This window comes from Bombus vancouverensis, chromosome 3 (assembly GCF_051014615.1).
Source record: "Bombus vancouverensis nearcticus chromosome 3, iyBomVanc1_principal, whole genome shotgun sequence".
NCBI lineage: Eukaryota > Metazoa > Arthropoda > Insecta > Hymenoptera > Apidae > Bombus > Bombus vancouverensis.
In genome coordinates, this window is record NC_134913.1 from 11,783,732 (window position 1) to 11,805,393 (window position 21,662).

General features: G+C 38.7%; 1 protein-coding gene across 5 annotated transcripts in view; it reads left to right on the forward strand.

Annotated features, from left to right (window-relative positions):
* E23 (ABC transporter G family member E23) overlaps nt 1-21,662 on the forward strand; it is a 284,252-nt gene that overhangs the window by 145,361 nt on the left and 117,229 nt on the right. For 2 of the 5 annotated variants that reach the window (XM_076627970.1, XM_033329261.2), the window contains exon 2: nt 7,502-7,594. The exons of the other annotated variants lie outside the window; for them this stretch is intronic. The gene's annotated coding sequence lies outside the window, so the exon portion shown is untranslated. The remainder of the gene's footprint in view (nt 1-7,501; nt 7,595-21,662) is intronic. 5 annotated transcript variants of the gene reach the window in all.

The following is a 21,662-nucleotide window of genomic DNA, read 5'->3' on the forward strand; positions in this document are numbered from 1 at the left end:
ACGTAGAGAATCAACATTTATTTGTGAATGTATGAAGAGGTTTGTGAGTTGGGTTAGGTTTGCTTATTAGTTATTGGTGGATTGAGGATGGGTTTATAGAAGTTTGTATCTCCGTTCAGAAAAATTTTGTACGTAGGAGTTTGAAGAAGTATGTGAATCGGGTTAGGTTTGATTGCTTTACGATGATAGTGATCACGTAGAGAATCAACATTCATTTGTGAATGTTTGAAGAGGTTTGTGAGTTGGGTTAGGTTTGCTTATTAGTCATTGGTGGATTGAGGATGGGTTTATAGAAATTTGTATCTTCGTTCAGTTAAGTTTTGTTCGTAGGAGTTTGAAGAAGTATGTGAGTCGGGTTAGGTTTGATTGGCTTACGATGATAGTGACCACGTAGAGAATCAACATTTATTTGTGAATGTTTGAAGAAATTTATGAGTTGGGTTAGGTTTGATTGGTTTACAATGATAGTGACCACGTAGAGAATCAACATTTATTTGTGAATGTTTGAAGAGGTTTGTGAGTTGGGTTAGGTTTGCTTATTAGTTATTGGTGGATTGAGGATGGGTTTATAGAAATTTGCATCTTCGTTCAGAAAAGTTTTGTTCGTAGGAGTTTGAAGAAGTATGTGAGTCGTATTAGGTTTCATTATTACTTGGGGAATTGGGGATGTGTTTATACAAATTCATATCTTTTATTAATGAGAATATGGTTTTATACATATTTTTAGCAATAACGGATTTATTTGTAGCATTTGAACTTAATGGAAAAGTTTGTGGATTGGGTTTGAGTTAGGTCTGTTTACTTCACGCACAAGTTCATAACACAAGCTGTTTAGTTCGTCTGAATTGTTGGAGGATTGAGAATGAGCTTATACAAACTGTCATTTTTATTATTCATATATCGATGTGAAATGTAGATGCTAGTTCTGTGCCAATTTTGTAAGTGTTAGAACAGGTCAAGGATACAAGAAGTACCAATTATCATTTTTAACGTATGAAATCTTCAATAGTAATTTTCTTTACAATAAATAACGAAAGAGAAAAAAATATTGAAAAATATTGAAAAATGATGATGGAAAGAAAGAAGCAGATATGCGAAAGGAAAACGACTGGCTAAGAGGAAGGTGTAGTTGAATTAACTATAAATCAGAGCGAATTCAGGCGATGAGAATTATTTATGGCCGGCTCGATCGGACTCGCACAGACCTCTTTGAACTGTGTTTCTCTTACGGTGCACCATAAATACGATAGCCGTGAAGAATAGGGACGGCCGTAAAATTCAAACGGTCTCGCGACCACGATTCCTTCTCTCGTTATAGCTGTAATATAGTATCTATTAGCGTAGAAAACTCTTGCAGCTTCTCGTGTCGTTGACGTAGGCTCCATTCGAGCCTCCAGCTCGAAGTTATCTTCCAATCAAATTCTCAATTTTCAGCAGCGTTTTACTTCTTGCAAGGAAAAATAGAAATTTTCTTCTTATCGTCATTATATCGAAGCATTATGTTGTTTCTGTTTTATCAATTTCTAATACAGTTATCTTGAAACATATTTTTAAAAAGGTTGATATATAGTATTTGAATTTGAAAGATTCAAATCGAAGCTCAAATTTATATTAGAATTTCAATGTATATTTTCGATTTGAAATTGAAATTGGAATCTACATTTAAATTTCGCAAACATGCATTACTTACGAGTTACGAATAAAATAAGAATATAATAGGAATAGATTCAAAACGAACAATAATATTCCATCCGTTCTTATTTCTTGCTAAATAAAATTCTACGAATTTTTTATTAGATTAAGGAACATCTAATAAATGTTACGTGTGTTATTACATCAGTGTCGTTTCAACGCTGCATTCAAAGCAGTGAATTTAGAACTCTATAAACAGTTGTTCACCTACTCAGTACTCTGAAGTCAATCTTATAAATACGTCAAATTAATAATTTGTTCCCTATAGAAACCAGTAAAAAACGATCTAATAAATCCAATATATTATTTCTCCAAAAGAAGATACATATGTTTATGAGTTTTTAATCTGCAGTCAATCTGACGAATCTATCACAATTTAATTATTTCTTTTCTATAAAAACCACTGAAATAGTCTAATAAATTCAATATATAATATTATCCTCTCTCTAAGTATAATAATATATAAATCAGCTACATTCTAATTTGGAATCGATCAGATTAAATCAATCAAATGAACCGTTTCTTCTCTATAAAAAAAAACTACCGAATTAATCTAATAAATTCAATATATAATATTACATCTCCTCCAAAAATAACAAAAATAATACGCATATTAATTAGCTAAACTATAATCTGGAACCAGTTCGTTCAATCAATCAAATTAACTAGTTCTTCGCTATAAAATGCCACTATGAAACAATCTAATAAGTTCAATCTACTACATTTTCTCCAAGACGAAGAGCACATATGTATCTGTGCCGATCGATTTTTCTCTGGCTGACGAGAGAAACCACGGAAATCGTTGGTTCGGTTGGACAGCCGACCCCAGGGGTCGAACGATCACCGGGTCGCGGGTTCAAGCGTGTGGTTCGTGCGCGTTCCTCCGGCGAACAGGCTGGCTGAACATCGGGCGAAGGGGTCGAGATGTGCATTGGCCGGTTAAAATGTGGGGCAGTGCTGCGATTCGTCCTTGGTATTCGTGCGTTTCACAGTCCACCTCGAATCCGTTCGTCCTTCTACCGGGTGATTCTCGCGGTTCCAAACTGAATTCGTGACACGCTTCGCGATCTCGATTTCCATCTTGGCCTCGATTCCCCCGATTTATTTTATTTGTCCCGGCAGTAGATATTTTGTTTAATTATACGCACACATCCACACGGATAACGATTTTATTTAATCGTATGTTGATCGTATGTCGATACGATTCGAGTTTGAATTTTAAATCCGATGATTACAACGTTGCGTTCCATACTGTTTTTATGATCTTAATAGCTCCAGCTTGTGGCTCGTATCAGCTCGTTTCATTGGAACTTTTATGTAAAGTAAAGGTCACGGAGGTTAATCGCTTTGGAAATTTCAAATTCAGTGGGAGAATTTAATACGTTTGCTCTAAGATTCGGGGATTGGCCCTTCGTCGTTGTGACACGTGGTTCATGTACCTTACAGGTCTTTTAGATTAACCTTCCGTGGTATTAATTCGGTTTTGCTCTATAGTATCCATTTACAATATTTTATGCTCCTTTCCTGACAATGATCTGACAGCATTTTCTCGTTTTTCTGTTTTTCCCGGCCAGTAATACGTAGCAATATAAAACATCAATACAGTTGCAAACAGTGCTATAAAAACATCGTACAAACCGGAATTATACTTATCAAGATTGGTATAATTTCTGTTCCAGGATGTTATACGAATTACTGCAAGAGTAAATTATAGAATATAAATGACTATTACCCATATGATAATTTAAAACGAATGTTATTAATACTCGTAAATATCAGTTCGAAACATATTAGGTTGCCCGAAAAGTGTCTTTCTTTCGCAAACGTGTTTTCTACGACAGTGCACCTTTATGCAAACGTGAAACCAAGTCTGTGAAATGTCGCGGTGTTTATCTCAACAGAACGAAATGGATCGTACGTAATTCGACAAAATAATATAAAACAAAAAACGTCGTGCGTCTATTATTTCCTCATTAAACGAAAGAAACTTTTCGGACAAGCTGATAGAAGTGAAAATAAAGATAGAAGAGTAAATCAAGAAAAGAAAAGAGAAAAATGAAGGAAAAATAAATAGTTAGATCGATAAGGGCGAAATAAAACCATTTCAATTCCTCAGGGATATCGAGAGTACCGATACAATCGCGCAGCTACCGAGCAATCAATATAACTAAATTGATAGATACAACGCTATAAAGCCGTTATCGGTTTTTCTATTAGAGTGAAAAACTGCAATCAATCGTAATCTTTTTTCCGATAATCAGCGAGAAATCCGGTTATGGAGGGTTAACAGTCCTCTCGTTCCCTCTGAGATAGCAATGGCGAAAGAACGTTGAAAGTCTCGTGATCGTTCGCGCGACTAAAATTTCCTTAGAACACGCGCAGCTGCGATCTATAGTTCGCGTGATCGCTCGCGCGATCGAAACTTACGTAATTGCTACTCGCACGACCAAAATTCCTACCTGCACGTTGCCGCAATTGCCCGTGCTATGTATGTACGGTTGCAAATTGTTTTCTTGTTCTCTCGTGATTGATTTATTAGCGATCTTTGCAAGAGTTAGAAATTCGATTTCTTGTTCGCAAAATCTTGGGAATGGTGATCTCAGCGATCGTTATTATACGCAGAGATTAATGCACTCAGTATGTCTGCGAAAGTCAGGTGGTTAGTGTTAGAATTTTAAAAATTGCAGATTTATTGGTACTTTGTGAGTTGATGTTTGTATTTTATCATTTTCTGACTGGCATGTTTTTCATTTTGTTAGAAACAGAAACGGAATCTAAATGGCAAGTATTTATAAGACTGTTTTAGACACCGTAACTTTATCTTTATTACAATTCCCACAGTTAAATTATCTATGGAACTAACAGCGTAAGAAAGCCAACAAATTATCTCCAACTTTCATAAATATTCGGAACCTTCCCGTTAATATATATATATAATCCATTTATTAAAACTATCTTTGGTATTATACTTTTATCTCTACCGTAGTTCCAAAAAATCCTACATATAACACTCATTGCTCTAAAAAATCAAAAAATCTACAAATATCGACAAACTGTTCCCAGATTCCACAAAAAGAATTCGGAATATCCCGATTAATCTTCCACCTGTTCGCATCTCAAAAATATCTTTCACGTCGTATCTTTCCCTTCGTAACAGTTTTCAAAGATAGAACGTACACAAATGTGTATTCAAAGTCCGACAGAAGAACATTCAAAAACAGGAATGTTGTGATTGCTCGTGTAAAAAGAAGAAAAATACGTAGAATAAAATTTGTTTCATTTTCGAATTAGTTTCCAAGAAAATCGAGCTTCAACATTTATCAAGCGTATTTGACAATGCTAAATTCGAACTGGACAGGACTAAATAATCGACAGGAGGTTATTCTACGCGTGAAAATAAGTCGAGAACGTGGAATACAATTTTTTCACGGGACAATTTGTTTCCGAGAAAAAAATTCTGTTCCATATATTTTTCTTTTTTTTTTTTTTTACACAAAGAATCACATCGTTTCCGCTTTTACATGTTAGTCGGTCGGACCTTGCACATATAGATACATCACAAACGACATCCAAGCACGATCAACACGCAATCTCCGCGAATACCAATCGACACGTTGAAATTTGAATTTTCCTGCGTCATCCCTCAACCTGTCCACACCTCTACGCACTCTCATCGTCATGGGTATTACTATTCTCTAACCACAACCTACACCATTCACGGCAGATGTCAATACGCGTGGAAATGCTAACGAGCACTTTTCACCATGCTGCACACTCTTCTTCTTGCTTGGTATCGCCGGCAGCGTAGAAGAGTATCTACCACGTCGATATGCAGACAGAGAGAGGATCGTGGTCGTCGCGTTCATGACTCGCGGGACTTGCGTGGCTCGTGATTTAGTCACGTAGCTGGCTCGTTTAGCCGTGATCGTTAGCGGTCGTGTTATATGGGTGTAACGTGATTCTCGTGTCACGTAGCGTAACGCGTAAGCCCTTCGTGCTAGCGAAAACGAGAGAAGGAAACGACCGTATTGAACGAAACAAGCGGTAGAATGAAAAGGGTTGGAGGGTAGACTTCGTGACGTTGTGTCGTTCGAATGAACTGATATTTGGAAATAACCCGACGCGTGCTTCAACGAAAGTGAAACGAGCTTTCGTGATGTTTAATGGACAACCTGCTGAGGCTCACGAGGCTTTTGTCGAGGTCATTGGTTCTCGGCTGATTTTCGGGGTCGTTGGAAGTTGGATATTTGTATTATTGTCTGACACATTGATTTCTGCATCATCGTTGAAGCTATACTGACGTGGTCAACTTTTGATCAGGCGGTTTCTGCATTTCAGTTGAGAATCTGATTTCTGATTTCTCGACTTTACCCTGAGAATCTCTTGATTTCTGAATTGTAGTTCACGTGTCAATTTCTACGTTTTTATTGGAAATCTGTCGATTCCTAGGTCTGATTAAAATTATGTCGACATTTAGATCAAACTGTTCGATATTAGAAGTCTAAGTTCGAAGTGGCTGCTTCTAATTACTTAGACTCTGCTTCTACCAATCTCCATAATCAAGGTGCCCATTGTAAACCTAACACGATTATACATTATATTAGAGAAATTTGTTCCATTTAACGTTGTAACAAATAAACAACGAAAATACGAAATTGATCTAGAAGAAGAAAATGAACAAAACCAACGCTGACTATGACAGAGAGTGTCATAAATCTACAGATCCTAGATCCTAAATGAAGCAAAACTTCCGTTGATTCCGCGATGTTTACCAGGTCGCGGGAACAAACGAGAAAGTACATTGAACCTATGGTAGATCAGCGGCTGCCAGTTTCGTGATAACTGGCAATGAGTCAGAGAGGGCAGGCTCATGGGTCTCGATAGCCTTTACCGGCTGGCTGGCAGGCGCGAGATTGGGAAATCAGACATTACCGGCGTTTCCGTCTGCTTGTGCACGTATCACGTGTACCGCGAACAGGATAATTTGTGTCGAACGCGTGACCGTGCTGGCTGAGATTTATGCGCGGAATAGCCACGCGCTAGTGTGCCTCGATGTTTATCTAAATCGCTGTCCGATCTCTCTCCCTTTCTCTGTATTTCGCTTCGGCTAACTGTTTCTCTCCTCTCACGTATATGATCGTTGGTTGGTTTTGTGGCTTTTGCTTCGAGAATGGGGACTAATCTTGGGCCGTTTATCAGATGCAAATGTTCCGTCTTTGCGAACGAACGAATATGGATAAGGGTAATTGGTTCGTAGCTGCAATTTTGTTGCTTTAAAGAGCGGTCCAGTAAATTTGTTTATAGTGTTTGATTAGATTAAAGTCGATTAATGACTCGGAAGGTGGTGAACGTTTTGTAATTTAACGAGCTATCGTTTGTATATGTTTGGTAACGTGTATATATATGTGTTTGGAATTATCAGTAGGTAGAATTTATAATACAAGTTTTTACATGGAATTATGAACCACCGTGTTTAACGTGTATAATATGTGTATATTAGTTGCATTAGGAAAATTGTGACAACTTTAAGAGTCGATTTATAAAGAACTTATAATAAGCATGTATAGTGAATAGAATTTATAATGAAGTTTTTAATAGAGTAGCTAAAAGATTAATAAGGGAACGTTAATATTAGATGATATTAACGTCACTAAAATCTGGTTAATATAACATGGTTACAGAATGATGTAAGCCCAGGAGCTAAATTATCCTTAATGACGCAAGGAATTATGTTCGTCGCAATAATTATATCCACTTTAAAACTACCAAGCGATCAATAACATAACGCCTTGTGTTTTTCTGCTTTCAGGTAAGAGTCACATGTCATCGTTTACAAATATTCTTCCACTTGCAATTTCGAAGGCATTTAAACACTGGACCTGACAAACGTAGCATCTTCAAGGTACGATATATATATATAAAATTGTTACAAAAAGTACTCATATTCCATTTTATTTATCATAGCACTTTCATACCAATTAATTAAGTCCAAGTGTATCGAGTTTCATATCGTTTGGTAGTACTTTCATATGACTACAAAAATGTAATACTGTGAAACGTGGAGACCTGATAGAGAAACGTTTCATTGGAAAATAAGAGTATGTACCTGTAAATGCTTTTTATGGCCAGTGTAATTGTAGCCACTTGGCTAATAACTTTTACTCGAATGTACATTTTTAATAATTATGTCTGAAACGTAAAACTTGGATGAGTAGTTTTAACGAGCCCGCAGCTGGTGTGATTGATGCACACACGTGGTCTAAGCTGCTTGTTAGCGCATTAGTAGCGTACCGAGATTTCCTCGAAACGATGTCAAGGCCGTGACCTAATGCAAGGTCGTTGTCCCCGGCGCGTCTTTCTCCACCCCTTCCCCCCTTTTTCTCTCTCTCTTTCTCCGTAACATCTATTTTCCGGTGTTGGAATTTTCACCGTGTACGAGACAAACTCGTGGTGGAATCTATGTCGAGTATGTGGAAACTCTGACATTGGTCGTTCAGAATCTGATTAAAAATCTACTTTCTTATAGAGAAACATAGTTGGGATGATACGGTTTTTTCTATTTCGTTGAAAAGCCACAAGCTTAGATACGTTCGCAAACAAACCATCTCGTACATAGGAAATTAGAAACTTCTGTTCAATATTCTTCTGTGTCGTTTATTCTGTTTTATTCTGTTAACGCTAGAATTGTGAAAAGTATCAAAACGATCCAGATTTTTCATTATTACGATTATCAAAATCATGTGGGTGTTTTATTTTAATTATAAAATTAATATCATTTTTCACTGAAAAGATTCCTTAGTTCCATCGTATCAATGCGATTATGACAATTCACTCATGTATAATATATTTGGATACCTAGACACGTTCCACTATATGATTAGAATTAAATCGATATGTTGAACATATGTCGAGTAACGTAATATAGAACAATAGCCAAATTCTGTAGACAAAATGTACCAAATATTCCTACTAACTGTTAATATCGAAGCAAAATAAAGTACACGTGATATTATACGCATCTTATAGAAGCTGCTCGAATCTCGGTACCCATACTCGTTGTAAACATTATTCGTAAATTGATATTGTATAAGATGCGTGCGTTTTATGAAAAATAGCAAATTATGTCATTACATCGAGGAATTTCCAGAACCTGTTTTTCAAATTGTCCGTCATATAACATTTTTTTTTACGAACTCCTTATCTTGTCTCGACGCACGAAACACGTAAACTTGAACGACTTCCGACCGATTTTACCATCACAATATTTCAGTTTCATCAAGTATATAGAAAATATTATGAAAATGTATCCGGTTGATAGTAATATGTATCTTGTCCAATACATTCTCTCTTTCAACTCTTTCAACCCTTGTATGGCGCATACGGTGATGAAGGAAAATGTTGGCACAGACCAGACTTTCTTGTAAAATCCTATGTAAAATTCTAAACTACATACAGTCTACAGTTTTTGTATCCATTTGTTCATATATATCAAGCGGCAAGCCTATAAAACGTAGAAACACGACAAAGAAGAAGCTTTATTATTATTTACGCGTGATTTGTTTTTCGTGTAACGTGGCTAATCGATAGATTTCGCGGAGTTTGTCGTAGCTGCATAAATTTAAATACACTTAGGTGTATGTTATCTAAATAACAGTAAAATGGAAAGCAATAATAAAAATTAAAAACATGATATACTAGAGTACACGACATAAGGAAACGCATTTGCACGCTATAAAACCAGACGCTGTATAGTCGAATAATGCACGTGGAAATAAAAAGCTTCTTGCCTTTCTCCAGAATCTCAAGAAAAGCGTCACAAGGGTCAAAAATGGACTGTCTCTAAAATTTCTGGCATAACGACAGCGCCCATTTTTCTGGACCTTTGACATCTTCCATGCGCCGTTTGACCTCTTAACGCACAAATCTTTCCTGAATTTGATTATTCCGTGAAAAATTTCAAAATCCACTCGTAAAATGTTCGAACATGACTGACTCGCATAGTTCTACCATATTACGCGCGTCAAATGTAATTTAAATGCAAGAATCCGCTAGAATCCTGTCTTCTTCGATCGATTTCCACGGGTCGATTCCCCTGGCGACATGAATGGAACAGAAGGCACGATTCGCATTTAGGTCTCGTAGAACTGCTAGTCCGGCCGATAAATATGCGACGCCGCACGTCCGCGGATCGTAGGAAGTTCTCGTCGCTTTCTTTCCTCTCTGGCTGCATTCCCTTGCCGCTCGCGTGTAGAAGCCGACGACAACGACAACGACAACGACAACGACAACGACAACGACAACGACAACGACAACGACGACAACGACGACAACGACGACAACGACGAGAACGGTGAGGATCGTCAGCATCGCCGGATCGGTGTCGGTGACCCGTCATCGAATCGACCAGCTTGACAATTAGCCGCGTCAGAATCCCAAACGACACCGTATCCGACATCGACACCTTTCTAATCTGCATGATAAAGGGCCGATGTAATTAAACGCCTGGATAAACGTTCAAGACACCGTATGAAGCCTATTATGCCACCGTGAGTCATGCCATTCCTATCGATTATCGTTTTGGCGCGGCTAATTTAATGAATATTATTACGCGATATCGATTCCTTTCATCTTCCGTTTCATTATTAATTGCTGGTTTCCAATTGACGAATTAATGAGCCTTTGTCTAGGAATTGTTTCGAGCTGTTAAAGCACGATGAGCTGATTCGTCGTTTGGATTGTGGATCTTTTCGATAGAATGGTTTCTCTATGCTGACGTTCTAATTCTAATTTTATAGTTTGTTTTATGGTGTTATTAGAAATGAAATTAATAACAGTCGAAAGTGGTTCGTTATCGAAATTCATTTGCCAGTGAAATTTTTATTATTATTTTATATTTATTATTGAAGTTAGGTAATAACTCTGTCGCGTTGTTTGGTTTCTAATTAGAATTACGGTTAGATGGGATTTTTCATGCCATCAGATTGCTCGTAGCTTTTTCAGCCGGTTATAACAAAGGTAAATAATAAAATAAATAGTTACAGGTTGTATTTTTTATTTGTTTTGGGAATCGTGTACATTGCAGAACGATGAAATATTGAAGCGTTCAGGGAATTTTAGTTTGTTCTGGTTTCCCAATTTTTGGTCACCTTCTCGTCATCTTCATTAAACTGCGTAAATGATGTCGAAATGGAATTTCTGATAAGATAATTTAGTTAGAATATGTGTCCATTAAAACACCAGGGCAAAGTGTAATCTCTTTTACAGTGAACAAAATTAAACATAAAAATTAATAACTCGAAGATGGAATATTCCTATGACTAATGAATATTCACAAGATGCGTTTAAAGATATCTCAATATTTGTATGATCAAGGAAGACTAACCAAACTGAGATACAATGATCACTGATTTAAAAATCTAAGGTATCTTATTAACCAAGAATTACATTACTTCAAACTGAGATCTATAGCGATCAATGAAACCACCAACTAAAAAGAGTAATTAAACACCAACTAAAAGGACATAATAATTACCGATCTAAAGTTGTAATGTTCTATCAGCCAGGAAATATATGATCAATTACTCGTAGATCTTTCATCTTCTATTATCAAAAAAAAAAAAAAAAAAAAATTATATCAATTCCAAACATAGAGCTTTCAACGATCAATAGAAATCATTCACCAAAAACGAAGGTAGCGCGACCAAAGACTGGAAGATCTAAAATATCCTACAGCGAAGATCGCTAGAACTAAACACAAGCGAGACATAAGAACTACTTGGCTACTGCGTGGCTCAAAAATTTAATGTTCTCCATAACAAAAGCAGTGAGAAACAAAAGAATCCAGTGACTCAAGAACTTAACGTTCCCCAACGCAACCAACGAAAAAAGCAACCGAACGTTCCAGCAACGTTTCACTCCCACTCTCCCTTTTTCTCTCTTTCTTTCTACCGCAAGTAACGAGGAACGCGTGCTTGAAAACGCGACTGTAGACCGTGGCAGACTATTCTCTCGCCTCGGCAGTCGCCTCGCTGTCCTTCTCCTTCGGCTCCTTCTCCTCTTCCTAGTCCAAGGTGGAGGAGGTTGTTGCACCCTCCTCGAGCATTGTGCATGCGTGCACGAGGGTGCCTAGCCCCCTTCATCCTCTATTCTGTATGCAACCCGTCTCTCCTCTCCGCGCTGGTGCAATGACACAGCTTCGTGGAAAGGCATCATAGCGGAAGCATCCAGGATTATCGATTGCTCCATGTCGCAAGCAGCGCGATCCTGCGCTCTTTCCCAAGGAAAAGCATGCTAATTCGGCCAGCTTTTTTCACGAAACTTCACTCTCACGGACTTTCCCTTGAAACTCAGTTCTTGCAGATTTTTCCTTGAAATCAAATTTCCTTTGATTTAGGCATTTATTTTATTGATCGTTAGACGTTTTAGAATAAATCGTTCAATGTCAAGAATCAATCACTAATTTATGTGATTAATTCGATGTGATTGATCAGTACGAAAATTAGTAGCAGTTTTCGAGACAGTTCGACGTGTGACTATCGTTTCAGCGTCATTGATCGTCCTATCTCGAGAAAGATATCATGACGAGAGAATCCAAAATTATCTAGCGCCCAGATCTTCTTTTGAAATTCGATCATCTCCGACGTATTGGGTTCATTTGCTTTGAATAATTTGATCAATTCCATGTGATTTCATCGACTGAAAAATTAAACCATTATCTGAATAAGGATTGTCTTCGAGAGTTTTATTTGTGGTGATTGATTTGTCATTATCGATCGTTCTATCTCGAGCCATTTCCTCGGAAAGTACCTGTTCTCCGAGATTTTTCCATGAAAATGGAAACAATGCACGATCTTTTGCAATGGTAGTACTTCAAACGAAACCAATCGTCTTCACACTTCCACTTCTACCACTGCTCCAGAAAAATCTATAAAACACCCATTTGCAAACCTATCGGAACATCGCAAAGGAAATCTTCATATTACAAATAAACACAAAACCCACTCGAACCTTGTCAAAAACCTACCGAAACCGTTCAAACTATCCGAAACTCTCCCAAAACCTTCTTCCAATCAGTCAAAACTATGCCAAATAGAGAATCGCGATATTTCAAATGAAAGCAATCGCCTCCACGAAATAACAGTCTCCACAGATAACTCTCTTCCACATCCACCATAGCTTCTCAAACACAAGCTTACGAAATCTGCTGTTCTAAATCTACCAAGAAGAAAAAATCTTACTGCAAATAACATTCAAACTCGTTGAAACCTCCTCAAACACCTACAAACATCCTTGAAACATTCCGAAACCCCATAAAGTTTTCTCCAACCAAGCAAAACGGTGGAAAGAAAATCGTGATATTTCAAAATGAAGGTTGCTTCAAAACGCATCTCGTGGTCTCGCGCGGACGGTTACCAGCTCGCGCGTACTCCGCTTTTATTATTCCCTTTCGGGCGGTTGGCGCGCGCGTGCGCGCGCTTAGAAAACTCGCGTATACTGGCCTGGCTTGGTACTTCGCGAGCAGGAATATAAAGCGTTTTATGGGTCTGTCTGGAGTGCGAGAGCGTGGCCGGCGCGGCGAAGAACCCCGCTCCGCGCGAGTCCTCTCCGCGTCGGCGAACGCGAGCGCGCGGGGTCCTTGCGCCCATCCGGCTGGACTGGATCGAGAGCAGTACGCGGCCCGTTCGTTGTTGTCCATAAACGCGTAGAAGCCGCTATAAATCAGCCCGTTTATCGAGGAACGAATCCCGTTCGCGGTTCGTTAGAAAATTGCTGCGCTCCCTCGGACGAACCTTCGCCCCTATCTTCTTCTAGATCCTTCTCAAACCTTCCACTGTGTCTCTGTTACTCCTTGAAGCTGTGTTGGCGCTGACGGTATGGTGATAGAGTGACCGGAAGTTGTAGTCGGAGCATGATGTTACCGGCGGAGGTAGTTTGGCGGTTGAGATGAGATGTTGCAAGGTTTGCTGTGGTTTTGTGGTTTTTGCAAGAGGAGATTGTTGCGAGGGGCTTTTACTTTGGTCGATTTTGACTTTGAGAAGCGTAGGAAAGTATGGCGCGGCTATGTTCTTCTAAAATTAACAGACAATCGCTTGAAGTTCCATAGCGTCCACACTATGATTACAGAAATAATTGTTTTACGAAGTGTAGTAATCTTTCGTTTAGCTCCGCGGAGATCAATCAAGAAAATTTTAATGACCAGACGGTAAGATTTACGATGGAGGTTCAAAAGTTAGCCAATAGGGAAGGTGTTCTCCTACAAACGTCTGTTCATTGACTTTCCACAAAATTACTCATGTTGTCTGTGGTAAACGTATACTGAACACCTGTCATGTAATAAAAGTTCAGAACTCAGACATTCTTCCATGATTCTTTGGCTTTCCTGAAACTTGGCCAATAAAACGATTCCACGATATTGTATAATAGAACAATGTGTGCTCTGTAACTTGTATATTTCCAGTCGTCTGTGTCGTTTGATTTTCTTAGATATTTTTTTCGGTCAAGAAAAATCGAGAATTCCATATCCGACTTAAATATTTAGAAAATTAATTCGAAACCTTTTCGAACACTATTTCTTACGAAACATTTGCTTCAGCGTCGTATCTACCTACATATTTCATCAGTCATCGAGCTCTTCATCCATGTTATTAACTTTCTTCAAAATTAATGAAGACGACTGCAGTAATACTTCCTCCCTGACATCTACATATTCTATCAAAGTCAACATTTTTATCCATGTCGTTGACTTTCTTCAAAATTAATCGAGAAAACTCCAATAACGTCCTCTGCCTAATAAAAGTTCAAAAGTTCATCAAGACATGAGAGGTCATAAAACTAGCAATCATAAATGTTGTGACACTCATTTATTACAATTATTGGAGAAATAACAAATTGTACTTTATTGAATAGTTAGAATACGTGGGGTGCGAATTAAATAACCAATTTGATGCTATTAACTAAGACTAACTAAAAATTAAAAGCAATGAAAATCATTCAGTTTATACTAATTTACGTAATATACTAATTATAGCGGACAGTATATTTAACACATTGTTGATTGCGAAATAAATTTCGCCGCAGTTCCAGTATATTTTTGAGAAATATGTCAATGTTTATGAGACGGAGAACGTCGATTTGCATCTCTCGTCCTCGTTTATAAATAGACGGCGGATGTTTGTACGCTGTCAGGAAATTTAAGAGTAAAAAAAAAAAATGTACAACACGTCCATAATACATAAAATATGGAAATATATAGTCAATAAATATTATACAATTTAATCAATGAAACACATTTCTATTCTAAACTTTCGCTTCTTTCGTTACAACGTTCGTGCATTTTCGGAAAATCTCAAGATACAAAAGTCCACAGCGTGTGTCCAACATACAAAGATATATAACATATCGGAAGAAAATTTATTACGATATTTAACAAACGAGACACGTTTCCATCCAGCTTTCACTTTTTTTTAGTTACATTCGTGAAAATATGGAATTGCATAAACTGTCTTGTCCGCAGCCTACTTATAAAATGAAATACGTCGATTCACGCACGTTCACGCTGTCAACGATGTGCCTTGAAGCTCGCTTTCCAGAGATAACTAAACTCTGAAAAGTCCTCGGAGCGGGTAACTGCGGGGCGCGTTGCCCTCCGCGATCGTCGGTGAAGCGGCGTGACACGCACACAGGTGCAAGTTGGCGCATTTTTCCGCGGCGCGTGCAGCGTGATGCCGCATCACGTGTCTAGAATGTTACTTTCACTCGAGGCACTGCGTGCGGCCGCCGCGCCGCGGTCCGTTTTGCAACCGGCCGCTCGCCTGGCAAATCCGTCGTCGATCGCCCGCGGAAATCTCGCCAGACGATCGTTCGGCAACGGCCGCTTCCATCGGCCAATCGATCAAACGCGTTTTCCTCGCGACTCACGTCGCGGAAAGGTCGGAACACGCGTCCAATCAAAGCTGAATATCGCGTTATGTAACGTGCACGTCTGATAATGGATATCGAGTTGTTGCATTGAGTAACGTTGTGTGTTCAAAGCGAAGAGGTTGTTGAACTTTTGCTTGAATCGTAGTGGTGCAGCGTGATTTTGCAATAGGTTTGCTTGATTAGCTGCTGATTCGTAGTTGTGCTTTGCTGTGCGCAATTGTGCAGTTGGCGTTGGTTATGGCGGAGGTTCTTCACTTCTCAGCCGTTTTAAGGTTATTACGGTTGGCTGCATTGGCCAAACTGGGCTATTTGTTGTTGGAAAATTGGCATATAAATTTGCAACTTAGCCAAGGTTACAACTTATAAATAATTAAACAAGAATTTGATAAAAGTCGGAAACCCAGGCGAATTTAGAATTATTGAAAATCTATCGAATCAGTCGTTTCAGTTTATTCGACTTTGGTTATATCTGAATTTTAAATCAACGGAACTGAATCTAAAAAAAAACCAACGGATATGTAGAATTTTTAGAGATCTAACGTGGTAGTCAATTAATTCGTCTTTAATCCCGAGTCTTCCATCTAATTTCTTAGTCTTTTAACTTTGCGATAGAAATTTCTACAGAATAATTTATTCGCCTCTAAAGACAGACGAAAAGATATTTTTGCTGAAATACAATAGAAGTTCGATTATTCCCTGGCTTGCATTCATGTAACTATCTGATCAAGTATTTATTCACCCTTAAATAGAAATAAAGAAAATGAGAAATAAAGAAAGTCACATTCCTGTACATCTATGTACACTTGTGTGCATTTACTCAAGCCCATTAACATTTGCTTCTGAATTGCTTGCACAAACAATTTCCAACGCAGCTTCCTCAAAAAGAAGAAGCAGCAAGCTCAAAGAAGAAGCAACCCCTCGGCTCATATTCTTTGCACAACGTTGCCACCAGCCAGTCAAATACGTGCGCGATTCTTTTCAAAAGAGACAAGTACCTTGACCTTTTCCAATGACCGTCAGCGAGGCACGATCCCTCTTCAGCAACCCTTCTATCCATCAAGGTTCTCTGAAAACCCCATGCGCGCGGATTTCACGATACACATTCCCTGCAAACATCGACGTCCCTTTGAATCTGAGAATCCAATGCACCCTGACCTTCTTCAATGACGTTTCAGTTGAAGATCAAGCCCGCTTCGAGCCTCTGTACTCTTTAAAACGACGCGTTGATATATCTTCGCTCTCTTCTTCACGAGTTTCAACAATAATCAATTCCATCAGCAGGACAAATACGCAGGAACCCTCTGTGAAACTCGCGAGTTCCAGGCGTGCAAATACCTTGACCCTCGTCTCGGAACCCTCCTGTGTCGTGTCTCGGGCATCCCTTCGACGATTTCACGTTGATGAAAGTCACTGTTGGTCGTATAATGCTCTTGATCTTGGAGAACTTTAGTGATAGATGGTAGAAGGTGTCTTTGGATTGATATTGATTACTGAAAGAATAGTTAGATTTAAATAGGGATAATTTAAAGAGTTGCGGTTCTTTTTGTCTTTCCTGGCTTTCTACACCGACTGTAAATTGATATAGATGAGACTCGCCGGATTCTGCAGCAATATTCAGAAATTGGTATTATTGCAATTTCACGTTGATGAAAGTGAGTTGACTCGTGGTTGTACAGTGCTCTTGGACTTGGAGAAGCAATAGATGGTGGTTGATGGTAGATAATTCTTTTTGGGTTTTATTTTCTTTTTTTTTTTGTTTTTTGTTCAGCTGCGGTTAATATAGATGGGACGTACTCGAAGTACTTTAGAAAAATTTTCAGAAATTTGTGTTATTAAAATTTCACTTTTGATGAAGGTCTTGCAGTATTCTTGTCGAATAATAGTTGATAGAATATGGTGTCTTTGGATTAATTTTGATTATTCAAAGGACGGCTAGATTCGAATAAATGTGGCATAGTTGTCACTTTTTTTGAGTTTTACTTTCTTTATTTATTACAGCTGTAGTTGATGGATATCTTGTTACGTAGATATAAAAGAGATTCGCGGAACTCTACACACATTTGTATTGCCGTGATGCATTGTAATTTATTCAATTATGCAAATTGTATAAATGCAATTGCTTACTATCTTCAATAGTATTTCCATATTTTAATATTACGTCAGGCAATATTTTTCAAATCACAAACAGAGCGGAGAAATATGTTCGAACTGTTGTGTATTTTGTTTTTTCCCTTTCGCATGAAAGTCTTCGTATGAAAAGCGCAACATGTTACGCGTCACGAAACTTTCCCCCGCGATCTTCAGCTATTCTCCAGCAAACAAAATCTCCAACTCTCCAATTAACAAAATTCATTCTCCTACTACGAAAATTATTTTCCTGAATCCACGAACTGCCCAAAATTATATTCGTCCGATCGACTACGCACGACCAAATTGTATCGAACGCATTGGCGAACTTCGTCTCGTCTCGATACTTATTTCTAGCCTTCGGTACAGGGCTCGCGTAACAGCAGTAGTAGCGCTTCGGTAGTTGCGTCCAAGTGCATTTCACCGAGATTACGGGTGTATTGACCCCGGCGTCACCCCCTCGTCGCCCTTCCGCCACTTTCCTCCGGCTGCATCTCCTCTCCAGCCGGAGAGCGTTGCCTGCCTCCTTCCTCCATGCATTGCCTCCCGGCCGGAGGTCGCCGACGACGACAACGAGCCCCTCCCCTCCCCCCTCCCTACTCCCCTTCGCCATTTTCCACCACCCCTCCTGACCCTGCACCCATTAAACGAGAGCTACGCCGCCGGCAATCGACACTGCGACATCTCTCGCTTCGACGAACCTCTGTGTATCATAGCTTTGTAGTTGTTCGGGGGTGGATTGTCAGCGATGTTGCTCGTATTCCTGTTTATCGTTGTGTTTTATGTTTGTTTTATTTTCAAATAATCGAAAATATTTCCTCGAGAAGCGAACTACTGGTCGAACCTAAGTCAAACATCAACGTTGTAGTCGATGATACGAGAAATCTTCTCTATAGATAAGAGTTATGGGAAGAGAATTATGGGAAAAAGGGAGCGTGAGATAAAACGTAGATGGAGTGAATTGCCTTGGAAGGTTTAGCTTCTTATCTTATTATTGAAGTTTATTTTGTTCCGTAAATGTTAGAATTAAAATTCCACGAAGTAAACTATGTATGCTTTTATGTTTGGATAGAAATACACTCGGTTCGTAACGAAGCTTGGAAGATTAGACCGAGAAGACATCGATCGATCTTCCGGCGAATCAGAACGATCTTCAGAAACAAATTTGAGATTCAGCAGGAATCGACAAACGTCAACGCTATAATGCTAAAAATCTTCCTGGTTCCGCCTAATTGCAATATTGCAGCACCCAGTGTCTCGCAGTGAGAAATGAACAATGAAGAAAAAGCACCCCATCACGGCCATTCCTCTGAAACTGTGTCGACGCCTCTCGAGCGTGGTTTCCCTGTGAAATTAGAAAGTCGCTCGCCGATATTAGAATCACGGCGATTACCGGTGATCCGCGATCGGGCCGCGGCAGCTTCACGATCGGTATCTCCTCCGTAAATCCTTCTATCCCGGATGAAGCTCTCGGGTTTCTCGTTTACATGCTCGTGTCGTGGAAAGCAATCGCGTGCATCTCGTCGTTTTGTATCGAAACGACGTGCATACAAATAAACTGTATAGACACACGTGTTAGAGGCACACATGCACAAGCTCGCGAAGGTATTCGAACCTTCCTGCACACCTTTTACGAGTATGCATTATGCTTGTTATACTTCCACATTTTGAAATTTCATTAGCACCGCCATGAGACTCTACTATCGCGATTATGTTATGGTAAAGTGTGAAACCAATCTGAGGAAGCGTATAAAAATTGCAAGGTATTTCATATAAATATATTTTTACAAGATATCACAAAAGTATTTAAACAGTCAATTATTTATTATCCTAATAAAAAGTTCATTTTCAATAGGATTATATTTAACGCTCGTTGGACGCTCAAAACGCCTATTCATGCTGTGCACTGATCTTTTTCATACTAATTTCCACATATTTTACATAGACGCATCATTGATGATTGTTAACGAAATTTCCAAATATTTCATGAAAACATTTAACAACATTTGAAAGTATTTTATACGACGCGTACAATACGAACGTAAAAGATTTCTATGGTGAGTGTCGATGTATTTTCACGAGCTACGTGTATATCATATACGTACACGTTGGTCGACACTCCCACCTGCAACCTAGTTCGCCTCGATATTTATAACGAGACACCTCGAGAACGTTCATGCGTTCTGAGGGCGGCTCTGACCTAGAGGGATGATGATCGACGACCGATTAGGCGAGCCTGAATAGCTCGGAGAAATTCGAGATCGAGATGGTCGTTTTGGAGAGAGATTCGTGTCAGTGGAACTTGTGGGATGAGACGTGGCTGCATGGTGGGGCGTTAGAGAACGATCGCCATGCGTTTTGTGTGTGTTCGTTGTGGTTTGGTGGTCTTGCCTATATCAAGACTTACGTCTCTTTTTTTGTGGTTTTGATTATGAAGGGACGTTTGGTATGAAATCGTACATGCAGTGTGCTTTATATCCTATTTTTAAATTTCTTCTTTTTTTCGCATTTTATACGTAGCTTTTTACGTGTCTCGCTTCGTGTTATAGATACGCCTGTTAGAAATAAGTTGCAGATTTGTGCGTTGTTTCGCAGATTTTTATGAATGATTACTTCTATTAAGATAAATTATTTGGTTTTTTCAGAAGTTAAACGTTAATTATTTATTATTTTTTTTTTTTTTTTAAGGAATTTTATATGAAACTTACATATGCATTTTACATAAACATCTCGGACATACATTTTATACTTTGAACTTATATTTGGACCATAAAGCACATTCTTCTGCTTGTACCATAAACACTTGCCACCCCGTGGATAATACACAAATGGACAAATAAAACACAGCAGACATTACAAGATATAAAAGACTAATTCATACGTAAAGATACGTAGACACAATGTTTATATGTATGTTTATACGTGGGTTATTAAATATCATAATTCATAACCTCGTTATGTATAATCATAAGGGCGTATTTTCAAACAACGAATAATAATGGATTCATAAATACGACGTATCGTATCTTTTCAACTTGTACAATAATTTTCGATACACCTTTCGTATAAAACACAAATACGAGAAACAAACTACAACGTATAAATATAGCATATAAAGGTACGGTATTCAAAACTATAATTCATAAGTTGCGTATGCATAATCATAAGGGCGTATTTTCAACTAATAATAACGACACCGTAATTAACATACGCGATGATGGCCAGCGTTGATATGGAAGGAGGGAGGCTCGTGATCGGGCTTATTAAACGGCAATATCCCTCGACCCTTTTAATTGATATATAGCAATGCTGCATCATAGTAATAGCGCACCTCGCAACCCGGTATTACTATGTAATAACAACGTGTATAATAGCTCTGTTGCAAACAGTGACATCCCACTTGACGATCGCTCATTTTGCCTATCTTAACTGTTATCTAACCATATAAAAGAAAGACACCCGGTATCAAGGTAGAAGTAGTAAACCCGAATAAAGAGAAGTAAAAGTGAAAATTGCGGTAGAAGGGGGTGAAACTCGACGAGCAAGCCGAGTTATAACAAAAAAGGAAAGGTGCTCGTGGGGTTTCAATAAAGCGATCTCTTGCTTCTTGGTCGACGATTAATTGCTGCTGATAATTTATTACGACGACGTGTTTCTAAACAAGCAAACGTTTTACGACGTTCGCGCGTTTGCATACACGTTGATTTATGAATGACGGAGGCGAAGGAGTTCTGTTTTATCTTCTAATTTGGAACATTGCGGCTGACTCACGAATGTGTCTGAACATTCATCATAGAAACTTTTTCGTGTTCGTACTGTGTCTGATGTGTAAAACATTTTGAAACTTCCTTGGCACTGTATAATGCACGCCGTGATGTACGTTGCATCGTATACCATGCACGCCGCACATCATGCCGCGTTAT